Source organism: Lactuca saligna, chromosome 1 (genome assembly GCF_052625555.1).
Source record: "Lactuca saligna cultivar CGN05327 chromosome 1, ASM5262555v1, whole genome shotgun sequence".
Lineage (NCBI taxonomy): Eukaryota > Viridiplantae > Streptophyta > Magnoliopsida > Asterales > Asteraceae > Lactuca > Lactuca saligna.
Genome location: NC_136417.1, coordinates 68,493,647 through 68,506,696, shown reverse-complemented (window position 1 = coordinate 68,506,696; position 13,050 = coordinate 68,493,647).

Sequence of the window (13,050 nt, the reverse complement as noted above, 5' to 3'; positions counted from 1 at the left end):
CATAAGAAAAAACTATATATTTCAATTTTACCAGCATAAGTTTAAAGATTTTATAAAATATATAAGTGCCCATAAATTTCATAAAAAATATAAATAAATTTTCTACCAAATTTAAATGCATATATGAAAAATTAAGTAGAAAAAAAATATCAGATTGATATTTAAGGTAAAATAGATCAACCAAAGAGAATATATATATATATATATATATATATATATATATATATATATATATATATATATATATATATATATATATATATATGAGTTTAAATTAGATAAAAGAAAAAGCAAAAAGTATAATTTCAACCAAGTAATTACTAACAAGTTAGGTTACTTAGATCAAATTTTATGTATTATAAACTATACTATAAATATATGTTATGTATTATTTTTATATATTAATATATGTCGGGGGTAGGTCCAGGGTCGAGGATTAAGGTATCTCGATCCCCATCCCCACTTTTTTTATTCGGGTATTCCCCATCCCGTCCCCATCCCCGGTCAACCTGAGGATTACCCAGTCAAAACAGGTGTGGGTTTCGGGTTTCCCATTGGATATGGGGCTTTTTGCCATCCATATTACCAATTATTATACATCTTTTAAGACATAAAACAATGATGAATTGATTTTTTTTTTTTTTTTTTTTTTTTTTTTTTTTTTTTTTTGTTTTTTTTTTGTAAAAATGTTTAATTATGTAAACATGAAATAACATTTTTTACATGTTTTTTTTTTCTGTAAATATATAACATTATGTTTCACATACTAATTGAAAAAGCTAGTTGATAGCTATGAAATATTTGATTACTGATAAACTAGCTGATAAAAATAATGGTTAAAAATTAGTTGGCTAAAAAATATAAAATAACATATTTTATGGTTAAAAAATAGTTTAATATTTTAAATGATTATAATCCAAGTTGTATAATTTGATAAAATATAGAGTAAATTACACCCTTGGTATTTGTGGTTTATATCAAATAACACTTTGGTCCAACTTTTGGTAAAGTAACACCAATGGTCCTTATTAAGGGTTTAGATAACACCAGAGGTCCTTCCTTCTAACAATCCTAACGGAGGGTTGTTAAACATTTTAAAAAGATGAAAAATCCATCTACCATTGCTTCCACCACTACTTGCCCACCAATACCCCGCCCACCTGCCACCATCAACTCCACCACCGCCAATCACTATCAACACCATAACTATCAACATCACCAATCACCACCATCATCATTAATCACCACCACCACACTAGCTCCACCACCATTATAACCACCATGCCACTGCCACACCATCATTGTAACTTTAATGAAGATTTAGTATTTGTGTGTTTCTTTACTGTTGAAGCTACTCTAAAATATATTAATTAGATTAAAGAGTTTTAATAAAATAGCTAAATGAGACATAAACTCAAGAATCATCAATTCCAATACATGAACCCAATGTAATTGGGCACTCCAAGGTTTAATAAGAGATTTAAGAGGTTATTAAGAGTTTACTAAAAGTTTAATAAATTTTATTAAGGGAATGAAAAGTTTGGTAATGAACTTAGAGGCTATTAAGAGCTTATTGAGTAATGAAGTTGTTAGATGTCTACATAACCCATCCTTTGACTTTTATGATATCCAAATGACTTAATCATTAAGAAGTAGGTAATATATGACTTTAAAAAGAAATTATTATTATTATTAAGATGTTTTAAAGTCATTATGAATCATTGGTAAAGGTTGGGAAAGTTTGGGATCAGGGGGAAGGGGGGGGGGGTATGTAACATTCAGTTTAGGTGATCAATTGTCAAGTTTAAAATTTCAAAGGATTTAACCCTACTCATGAAGTGAGGTGTATATGTCACGTCGTGAGAAGATTAACGTGAATACGTATCACCTTTGGTCTCACGACGTAAGAATATAATGGCTCACACGTGAGGCCTGCCTGTGAGGAAACCCTAATTTTGGGGATTTTCTTTCCATATTTAAAGTAAGTGAGGGCTAGGGTTAGCCTAGCCTCAACCTTCATCACCTCCTTGCACTCCACTTTGAAACCCTAACATCCATATTTGATCTTGAAGCTCATTTATGGTGATTTTAGCCAATGAGAAGAAGAGGAAGAGCATCTAGTCCATCATTTCTGCATTCAAGTCTCACCATCAAGCATTTACATACCTTCGGGATCTTTTATGAGTATCAAGTTCATTGCTTTATATGTCCATAAGATTATGTCACACCCCACTAAAGTAGAAACACGGGGTGTGACAGTACAAAGGGTCTGATAACAAAAGTTAAAAGACAACACCCACCATAGTATTAATAACTTTACAAATTACAATAAGTTTGAACAACTTTAAAAAGTAATTACAACGTATTAAAATAGAACAACACGCGCAAATGCTTCTACAAGTGTTGTGTCTCTACGTGCCTCTTACTAGGTGATTCCAGAAAAAGAATGTAAAACGAGAATCAACTATAAAAATAGTTGGTGAGTTCACAGGTTAAAAAGAATATTGGTTTCATGAATCATAATAAAAGTTTTGATAGAAGTTTCCATAAATAAAAGTACATTGCTAAAATGAGTAAATAAGTTTACATAAACAAAGTTCGTTGTCATAATGAGAAATAAAGTACATTGCCTAAGTGAGATGCAACATTCATATTCTAATGGGAAATAAAGTTCGTTGCTAAACCAAGTAAACAAGTTTCATTGCTATAATGAGCAAACAAGTTCGTTGATACAAGGAGCAAACAAACTCATTGATAAGACAAGTAAATAAGTTTCCAATAATAAAAGTTCGTTGCTATAATAAGTAAGCTAGTTTGTATGCATATGACCAAACTATAAGTTCACAACCAAGCCTATGACTGATGCCCTATCAAGATCTATGCTTATCGTTCCATAGATGAATATGATATCATGCAGTCAAACAATCACGCGAGCGAGGAGTTGTCAATTCCTAATAACGTTATCCATAATGACCATTAGCTCAAAGAGTTAATGGTTAGAGTAAAGTGGAAGAGACTTAAGATGAAAAGGCCTCATGTTTCAAGTTGCATAAAAATATACCAATCAAGTTTGATACAAATCAATTTAAATACAACGAACAAAAAATATTTTTTTTCCCGGACATGCTTTTCCACCCAAAAACATAAAACCGAAAATAGGGGAGGCGTGAATACTCACAATGCATTGAGATGATGCAAATGATACCTTGAACTACGTTCCACTTGTACCGTTATCCTTTCCAACACAATGTTACACACTATGAGTTTCTAATCGAAATCTAATACTAGTATACTTACTATTACAATATAATTAAGCCAATATTGTGTTAAAATTATGATATTGATAAGTTACAAGTATTTTTCTGTGAAATTAAGATTTCTATAAATCAATTTGTTATATAACAAATTCAAGTGGAATTTCACATTATTGAAATGTTAAAATTTAACATTTTAGGAGGTGTTCCAATGATTAAATATTTAAAAAATAAGTCAATTTGGTACCAAAATTTCCCAAACATTCCATTTCAGTTTAACTGAAGTCAAAGATCTTAAGATAAGTTTTCTTGCATTTTTTATTTGTCTAACTATTTTTCACCATTTTAATTTCTTGAATAATCATAAAATCATGGAAAAATAGTAAATGATCATGAAAAATTCTTAGACTTTTTGAGTGACGGTTTCACACCATCCCTAAACTAGAAAAATTATTAAATGCTACTTTTGAATAATAAAACTTTTTTTTTTTAAAATTTAATTGTGTTTTACATCAAGGAACTCTAACTAAATATAAAATAGTAACTAAAAATCACACAACTTTTTATTTATGTTCCAATTGCATTAAAACATTTCCAGAAAATGTTGCATGCATTTTAGATATGTATAGACATTTTTCCTATATTTAATTAGCTAAATCGATACAAATTCATGAAAAATGGCAATCAGTTACGAAAATTCCCCAAACATTGATATGCAACATATATAATCTACGAAAAATATAAAAATGGATTTTAAAATAGTTTAACATGCTTTTTCTGATTTATGTGTATTTGTTATATCCAAATAGAGATAAATAGAAAATAGTTTCAAAATTACCCAAACTTTTTTTACTAGTGTTATTAGGCATATAAAAGCTGAGAAAAATATAAAAGTTGGTTTCCAGATAGTTTAAATATTTTTCTTTGTTTTATTCACTTAAATAAGCATCAATTCGTTAATAATTATTAATCAGTAAATGAAAATTACAAACTTTTTGTAAAACTAATATACAGTGTACATAAGATGAAAAAAAAAAAAATACTAAAATTGATTTTCAAATAGTGTAACTCGATTTTACGATTTTGAGTGTTTATTTTAACAAAAATAAAGATAATTAGAAAACAATATGTAAAATTTTTCTAAACCTGTTGTTTCACTTTTATTAAACATATATAATCTGAGAAAAATGCCAAAGGTAATTTTCATATATAGGAGTCTGATTTTCATAATTTATGTGTATTTAATTTTAGGAAAATAGAACAAAATAGCATACAGATGAGAAATATCATCCAACTTTTTATATAGTATCCTAATATAATATAAGATGTTCTGGTAAATTTTCATTAATTTTGGGTGAGTAAAAATATTTTTCCCGATTTTAGTCCCATATATACCCAAAAATCATGGAAAAAATATAAATACATTATGAAATATCCTCAAAATATTTTTATGAATAGTCCACATGGCATAGAAGCTGAGAAAAATCATATATTGGCTTTTCAAATTCTCTATAGTGGTTTTATGATTTATTGATACTAAACAATATAAAATTTAAAAGTCATACCAAACGGTAACAAAAATCGATTAAGCTTAATAAGAGCCTTTAATAACTTGATGTATTATCCACAAATTTATCCTTGATTTATGGACATCAGAAAGTATTTTATATGACTTATTGATATATTTTCTTGTAATAATTATCATAATTCAAGAAAAATGAATTATTTTCTGAAAATTTCTAGAACCTCTCATTTTGGTGGTTGGATTCTGGGAAAAATTGGATTTGGGAAGAAAATGAGTTCTGGTTATTTTTATGTAAATAAAATCCTTGATGAGCACATTTGAAAGCTTTTAGCAATGATCATTGAACATCTAACACCTAGGCTTGAAGATCATCACATGCATGTAGGTTTAAGGACCATGCATGGTGTTAGAAGTGTTAAAAAGTTGTTTTTGAAGAAAACTTAACGTGTATGTGGTGATTTTCCACCAAAACTTGTAGAAAAATGCATTTCCTTGATTTTGACTTAGGTTTAGGTCATAAGACTTCACCATCTTGCCATGCATGATGTTTTTTCGGTGAAGTCCTAACACCATTATCATCAAAACCGTAGGGGTGTGTGTGTATGTTTATGTGTTCATGATCTTTAATTAGAATGGAGTAGAAGAAGGAGAAAATATAAGAAAATAGTAAAACTTAAAGGGATAGTGAAGTAGAAATCGATTTTACCTTCAAGAACACCACAAGATGATGAAGATTTCGACTTTAAAGTGTGTTCTTGGACTTATTTTCTAGAAAATTTCGTGGGTTTGAGAGAGAGAGAGAGAGAGAGAGGAAGGGAGAAATGGAGTGGTGGAGTGTGAGAGAGAAAGAGTGAAAGAAAAGTGAAGAGTGTATGTTTATGTAAAAGTGATTAAATGTTTTGGGAAGACAAATTTTGAAGGAGGAGAGAGGGTGGCCAAATTTTTGAAGGTGAGAGGGGCTCCCTCTCTCTTCCAATTTTATAAAATTCAAATATTTATGTAAATATCAATTTTTATAAAATATACACCTTAATCTAGTTTTTATTCATAAAACCTTGATTTTTGACTTATAAATTAAGGGTAAATGTTAATGACTTAAATTTTTATTTTCCTTGATTATATTTCCTTGATCTTAATTATTTTAAATTGAGATTTTAAGGTTCATAATTATTTTCATATAATTTTTGTGGTTAAAGTTTATAAAATTAGGTATTTAGGGTTTTTCGGATTTTACTTAGCTTTGAATATCAAAATAAATTGAATCTTTGAGACTTCAAACTATTTTTGTGTTTCCTAACTCTTATTCAAGTTAGAAATAATGTTTGTAATTCATTTTTGTCGGATTATTGGCATTCTATGTAGCAGTTTTGTGATTCAAGTGAAATTGAAGAATCAAATATACTAGCCCTATTTTCAACTTTGACTTAAGTTCCTATGAGACTTGGACCTAATTTCTACTTCTAGGTAACGTGCATGAAGTGTCTACATGATTCATGTAAAGGTGTTCGAGTCGAAGAATGATCCGTATATGGATAGTCACTACAGTTAAGTAGTTGTAGAATTCACATATCAATGTTGAAATCTAAGTACACTATCCTTCGATTCTACTTGTTTCCAAGTTTCTAGTAGGTTATAACTTAGCATCTAGTTACAATGTCTAGTATGTGTCATGCCTATATGTGCAACTAAGTTTATTCAAATCTAGAACTGTCTCAAATTTTGACGGTTGTCACAGCTTAGATCTAGGTTTTTATGCTTAATATTTCATATACAAGATGATGTAGTGGTTGGAATCCATAAAGTTGCCAACTTTGTGGATCTCATGTGTCCCTTGAGTAGTATTGTTGCTAGATCTGGAATATGATTGAGTTTTACGACTCTTGCATGATTTGGTGTCATTTCCTTCTTTTGTGCCCTAGTTAGTGTCTAGGACATGTATTAGACATGCATGTCAAAAAAGCCATGGTTTTTATGCTTAATATTTCATATACAAGATGATGTAGTGGTTGGAATCCATAAAGTTGCCAACTTTGTGGATCTCATGTGTCCCTTGAGTAGTATTGTTGCTAGATCTGGAATATGATTGAGTTTTACGACTCTTGCATGATTTGGTGTCATTTCCTTCTTTTGTGCCCTAGTTAGTGTCTAGGACATGTATTAGACATGCATGTCAAAAAAGCCATGATTTTTATGATGTTCTAGAGTAAATAAGACACTATGGGGGATTTGGTTGCTTGCCCAAAAAGAGACTAAGAGTTTCATTAAGAACTTCTGATCAGAGCGTTCTCATGATGTGAGCACAAGGAGTATCGCGGCGTGAGGATGGGGTTCCTCGACTTTTTTGGACTCATTAGGTCACGACGTGACTAGTGGATTGTGGGACTTTCAAGTATGGATTAATTTTGACTTTGACCAGGGTTTAACCAAGCATGGCCTAAGGGTATTTTGGGTATTTTGAGTGATATTTGAGATTGTTCATTATTTTATGAATAGGTGACGGGTTGAGCTGACATTCAGAGCCATGTCTTGTTCAGAGATCTTTTTTAGAATGATCAATGAGTTTTCCTCATTGTACTTGTGGGTCGAGGACACCAATGCCGACCCACTGGATTTTGTATCCTAGTATAAAGGATGATGATATGTTATAGTGATATGTAGATCTGCCTGCGTGAGTGTTGAGTGGCTATGTGTTTATCTGTTATGTATATGTCGATACGTTATGGTTTTGGGGTTGAGGCTTTACTGCTTTGTGCGTGAGCCAATATAACATGGGTATTCCAGTCCGATGACTGAGTGGATCCAAGGGTATTCCAGTTTGATGACTGAGTGGACCCGTTGTATATTGGCATTCCAGTCCGATGACTGATTGGGCTAGGGGTATTCTAGTCTGATGACTGAATGGACCCAACATGCAATGTTATTTATTTTATGTTGTGTGGTGGTACTTTAGGGGAACTTACTAAGCTTTGGCTTACAATTTCAGTTTATTGTGTCAGGTACTTCAGTTGATTGTAGGAAAGTGAAGGCGTGATCATGCACATCTTCCCGATTTTATGATATTGGATCTTGGGAAAACTTTGATTAGGATTATACTTTTGAAATAATGGTTTTGTAAACACTTTATGGTTAAAATGGGTTGTTTTTGAAAATTTTAAATTTCTATGATTTTTGGGATGTTACAAGTTGGTATCAGAGCCTTGGTTTGAGAGAATTGGATGGGCATTCATGGAATCAAGAAACTAGGGAACTATAAAAAGTTTTAAAAATGGTTTTCAAAAGTAGATAAGGAAGGATGCGATGTGTACGATCAGCCGGAGCAAGAAAGTATACTGCAAGTTACCCCACTGTTATTTGATAAGATGTTATGATAGAACAATATGCTATTTATAAGCTAGGGATCTTTAGGAACTGCATGATAGAACTGTCTGATGGCCTAGGGTTACTTCTTGTATGAAATTGACATCAGTACTATAATTGCTTAGTGTATGCATCATAGTTGTACATAACTAGATTTTATAGCATGAGAATATTTGGTTTATCCTTATTTCCTGTTCCTTGTATGGTTGTGGGATTTTGTGACATCCCTAATTTCACGGCAAAAAAAAGACCGATTTGTTTATGCTTGCTTTTAAAAATCAGACTAATCTTTTAAAGCATTTCTTATCAATACAGACCAAAAGCATAAACAGAAATAGACCTTACAACAGTTATTCATAAATACTGACCTATAATCCAAAATCTCTCGTCAAGTCCACCAACTTATACTCTTGTGTTATTACCTGTAATGCAAAGAAAACAGAGTGGGTCAGGCTTGGGAGCCTGGCGAGCATATAGGGTTTTCAACCCACAATAATATAATTATTATATTTAATTATCAAACAATCAATTCAAATACCCACCCCCATTATCTCCATTTATTTCTTAAATAATTATCCTAAGAACCTATTACCCTTCTCCCATTCATTCCTAAGGATTGCCCTAAGGAACTGGCACAAAGTCTAGTGCTGCCAAGGTTCTTAGATTACCTCTGGTAAACCCGCAATTCACAATAATTAATGAACACCTAGTTCAAGAACACCTAATGAACACTTAGTTCCAATATTACCCAATGAAGACCTAGTTCACAAACACTTAATGACCACTTAGTTCAATTATCCCTGATGAACACTAAGTTCAAATATCTAATGAACACTTAGTTCGAATATCTCTGGTGAACCTAATCACCTAAGGAACACAGAGTATGAAAGCTCTTAGTTCAAACAACGTGATAATAAAGTATATCTCGATCCTGCGAAACCACTAATGTTATAAACACATATAAATTATATTTCTAAAACAATATATCCCATCCGTCGATCCCCACATACTGACCCTATACAATGATCTCACGAGATCTAGCCTAAGGAATCGATATGAACCACAAACTGACGAAGTTGCTTCGGAAATTCCCTGGAAGCAAACAAGGATCAATAAAGACATCAAATGAGGGGAATGGAATAAGTTTCACCACGAACCTTCTTTCGTAAAAGAAAGAACCACAAGACATTTTAAGTCAGGGGTAGTTATCTAGATAACAATGCCTTGGTGTGGTCCGACTATCATGAGATATTCTCCCCAGACTCTACCTATCCCAGCATCGAACTTTGCCTAGCAGTGGCTTGAATACATGAGGTATTTCACCCCCAGACGCACCCTATCCAGCAATATAACACCAGACATACCTATTAGTGGTCTATTACCGACACACTTTATTAGGCAGTCTACGAAGTTCCCTTAATTACTTCGTGAAAGAAAACGCTGACATATGAAGCTCGGTTAATCACCTCATAAAAGAAACGCTGACTCCAAAGCTCTCTCAAAATAAAAGTATGGGGAAATACTACTAGAGTACTCCCGTACGCTCCCGTAACCGACACACAAAATTGTCAAAAAGACTTTGTACATGATAGTACTTCTGGCACATTATAGTACTCTAGTATGCGAAAGAATCGTACCTGAGAACATAATAGTACCCTGGTACAAGCAGCACCCAAGACACAAAGCTTTGAAAAAGACTTCGTACATAAAATGTACTTCTGTACATAGGATGTACTCCACCGATCATTAATCTCACAACACACGTACTCTTAATAAGAGGCTACCCAATGTCCAAACTTAATTGAACTAAACATCCCTATTTAAGCCTTAACCCATCACTAGGCAAGCCTACAATGCTTATAATCAATTTTCGATATTAACTCCGTTTAGGCAATGCTAACTAGTGTATACTTAACACAAAGTTTTAGATAATAATATCATATATTCACGTCTTAACACATATTGAAGCATAACTGATTTGCACGTTGTATATCATCAAATATATCTAACTCGTATTTCGGACAATAACAAATACTTTACATACATATGTATATTTCATACTTTAATCAATACACGTATAAAAATCACGTTCCTAAAAGGGACTATACGCATGATACCTTATCGTATGAACACATAATTCAAAAATACATAATCCGTACTCCCGGATCTAAAATTTACCTCCTTACCTAATCCATATTCCTGGATCTAAAACTAACCCATACTCTCAGATCTAAAACTAACCTCCTGACCTGATCCACACATCCAGATCTAAAACAAGTTTATCTCTTTATCCTTTTATCTCCTGGTCCAACCCACTTTTTATCACCTACCAACAACCTCATCTACTCATGTTCTACCCAACATATTTTTAGATTCAAATTACGTATATAGTTTAACTCATTAAAACTTATATAATTCATCCATTCCACAATCATCTCAAATAAACAACAAAATATTTTACACGTAGCACGTATTTCATAGCGAATACTTAATATTTATGTGTTAGAAGAAAGTGACCACACACTCCCTTGATTAGAAGATGATCGGACAGCACTACGACTTGTAGAAGTAGTATTCTTCGGTAGATCTGGAAGATCTTCACAAAATATTGGCTTCTCGTGGGCAAAGCTTCGGCTTGGGAATCGCACTTCTCAGGATCTTCGGTGCTTCGGGACTTACTTCGGGTCTCGGGAATGATACCGGGGCTTTGGGATATTTCTTGCACGAAAAACGATGCAAAAACGCGAGAGAAAGGGAAGAAATGAGCAAAAGAATCGGCTGCCATCGACATCCTTTTATAGGGGGCTGAAACCCGATTTACACTGGGCGTAAAATGCATTACGCTGGGCGTAATGTGGATCAGCTCGCTGACTCCCCCCATGGATAATATCGGTTATTTTATATGTAAATTAAATATCGAAAATATTTAATAAATATAAAAAATTCATATCTTCCTCATACGAACTCCATTTTCGACGTTCTTTATATCCCCGCGTAGGTGAGACTACGCTCTACAACTTTTGTTTAGACTTCGTTGGCTAATTTTAAATTTATTTTTATTATTTATTTTTAGTAGGTCGGGACAGGAAAACTCCGTTATAAATTCATAACTTCTTCATCCGACGTCCGTTTTCGCCTATCTTTTTATCGTTTCACTACTATTAATGAGATCTTCGATTCTCGTTTAGATTGTTTCGGCTAAAAACCGCTCGATCTCAAATCGAGTATTCGGGCTGCATACTGCTAAACTGAAACTTAGAAAAATCATAACTTCCTCATACGAAGTCAGATTTGGACGTTCTTTTTATGCACGCTCACGGTTTAACGAAATCTACGACTTCCGTTTAGATCGCTAAGGCTAAATATTGCTCTAATGTAAATTCACTATTTACGTCGCGCTGTGTCGTGCCGGTTCTGTCGCGAAACTTCGACAGGTCATAACTTCTTCGTTATAATGCGGATTTCGGCGTTCTTTATATGTACGGAAACCTTGTAACATATACTATAACCTAGTTAATATTATTCATTATAATTAATATTTCATCAAAAATTCATTTTTGACGCCTATCGTCTCTAAATTGACTAGCCCGGATCTACGGGCGTTACAGATTTGGGTAGAATCAAGTATTAGATTGTCTACATGATCCAATGTTATGTATGATTAGCATACGTGAGTGATGCAGGGTTGGTATAAGTTTCATGGATGAGTATATGTGTGAGCAGCCAATCAGATGAAGAATGTTTAGCCACTTTCGAGAGAGTGAGGATAGGATGTATGCATATCCTAATTGTTGTATTTATTTGGGTAGTTTGTGATGATCCTTTGAGACAAATATGGATAGGTGTGGAAGGCAGTATGGGCCTATACTACCGAAAGCACATGACCCATACGCGTAGCAAGGAAGTCACAAACCCCGAGGGTTTCTTCTATTTGGAATGGTTATGATGGTATGACTTGTGGAAATTCCGAGTTAGTCTGGTTTATTTTAAGTATGGCTCTTACAAGAGGATCTGGTTCCAGAGCTGGAGCTAGTGGCTAGGATAGGCCAGGATTGACGGATGATCAGATACGTGAGATGATTACCGCTGAGATGGCTACTGCTGATTCTGGAGTTTTTTTAGGTCTATCAAGACCGCCATGATTGATTTTTTTCACGATCACTAACAAGGTTGTAGAACTCGCTACTCGGTGCCTGCTCGACCGACTGCCGAGTAGCGAGTACTCGGGGAGTACTCGGATTCGGTAATTCATGTAGAAATATTTTTAGGAAAATTATATATGTCAAAATCATAAGTTAAAATCATAATTTGATTGAAATATATAACAAAATTAGATACATGTGTGTTAAATAATAAATCATTAATTGTATTATACATATTAATCTTGAAATTCTTTACTTTTTTCTATTTTTATGACAATTTTGACCCTTTGACTAAGTTTGACCGAGTAGGCAGAGTTTGACTTTGTTGAATGAGTAGGCCCGAGTTAGAGAGATTTTGACCGAGGTTGATCGATTTTTGACCAAGTTTGACTTAATCTAAGTTTTTTTGCTGAGTTCACATAACTCGCCTCGGTGGAGGGCCGTTTCCGAGTACTCGGCCAAGTAGGCCGAGTTTTGCAACACTAATCACTATGCTGGTCTTACTGAGGCTGCTGCTGTGGGGATTTGAGGGGAGATGGCTTTCTACTACCAGGACTTCGATAATACGAAGCCCCCAGAGTTTGATGGGGTCAGGGAACCAATTGTAGCGATAAAGTGGCTATTTGATATGGAGGGTTTTTTCTTCACTTGTTCTTGCCTTACTGACTAGAAGGTCAAGTGCACCCTGAACCTTCTCAGGTTGGGGGCAAAGGATTGGTGACTGGTGCTTACACTCATGAGCAGAGAGATGCTGTTACTTGGGAGCAGTTCT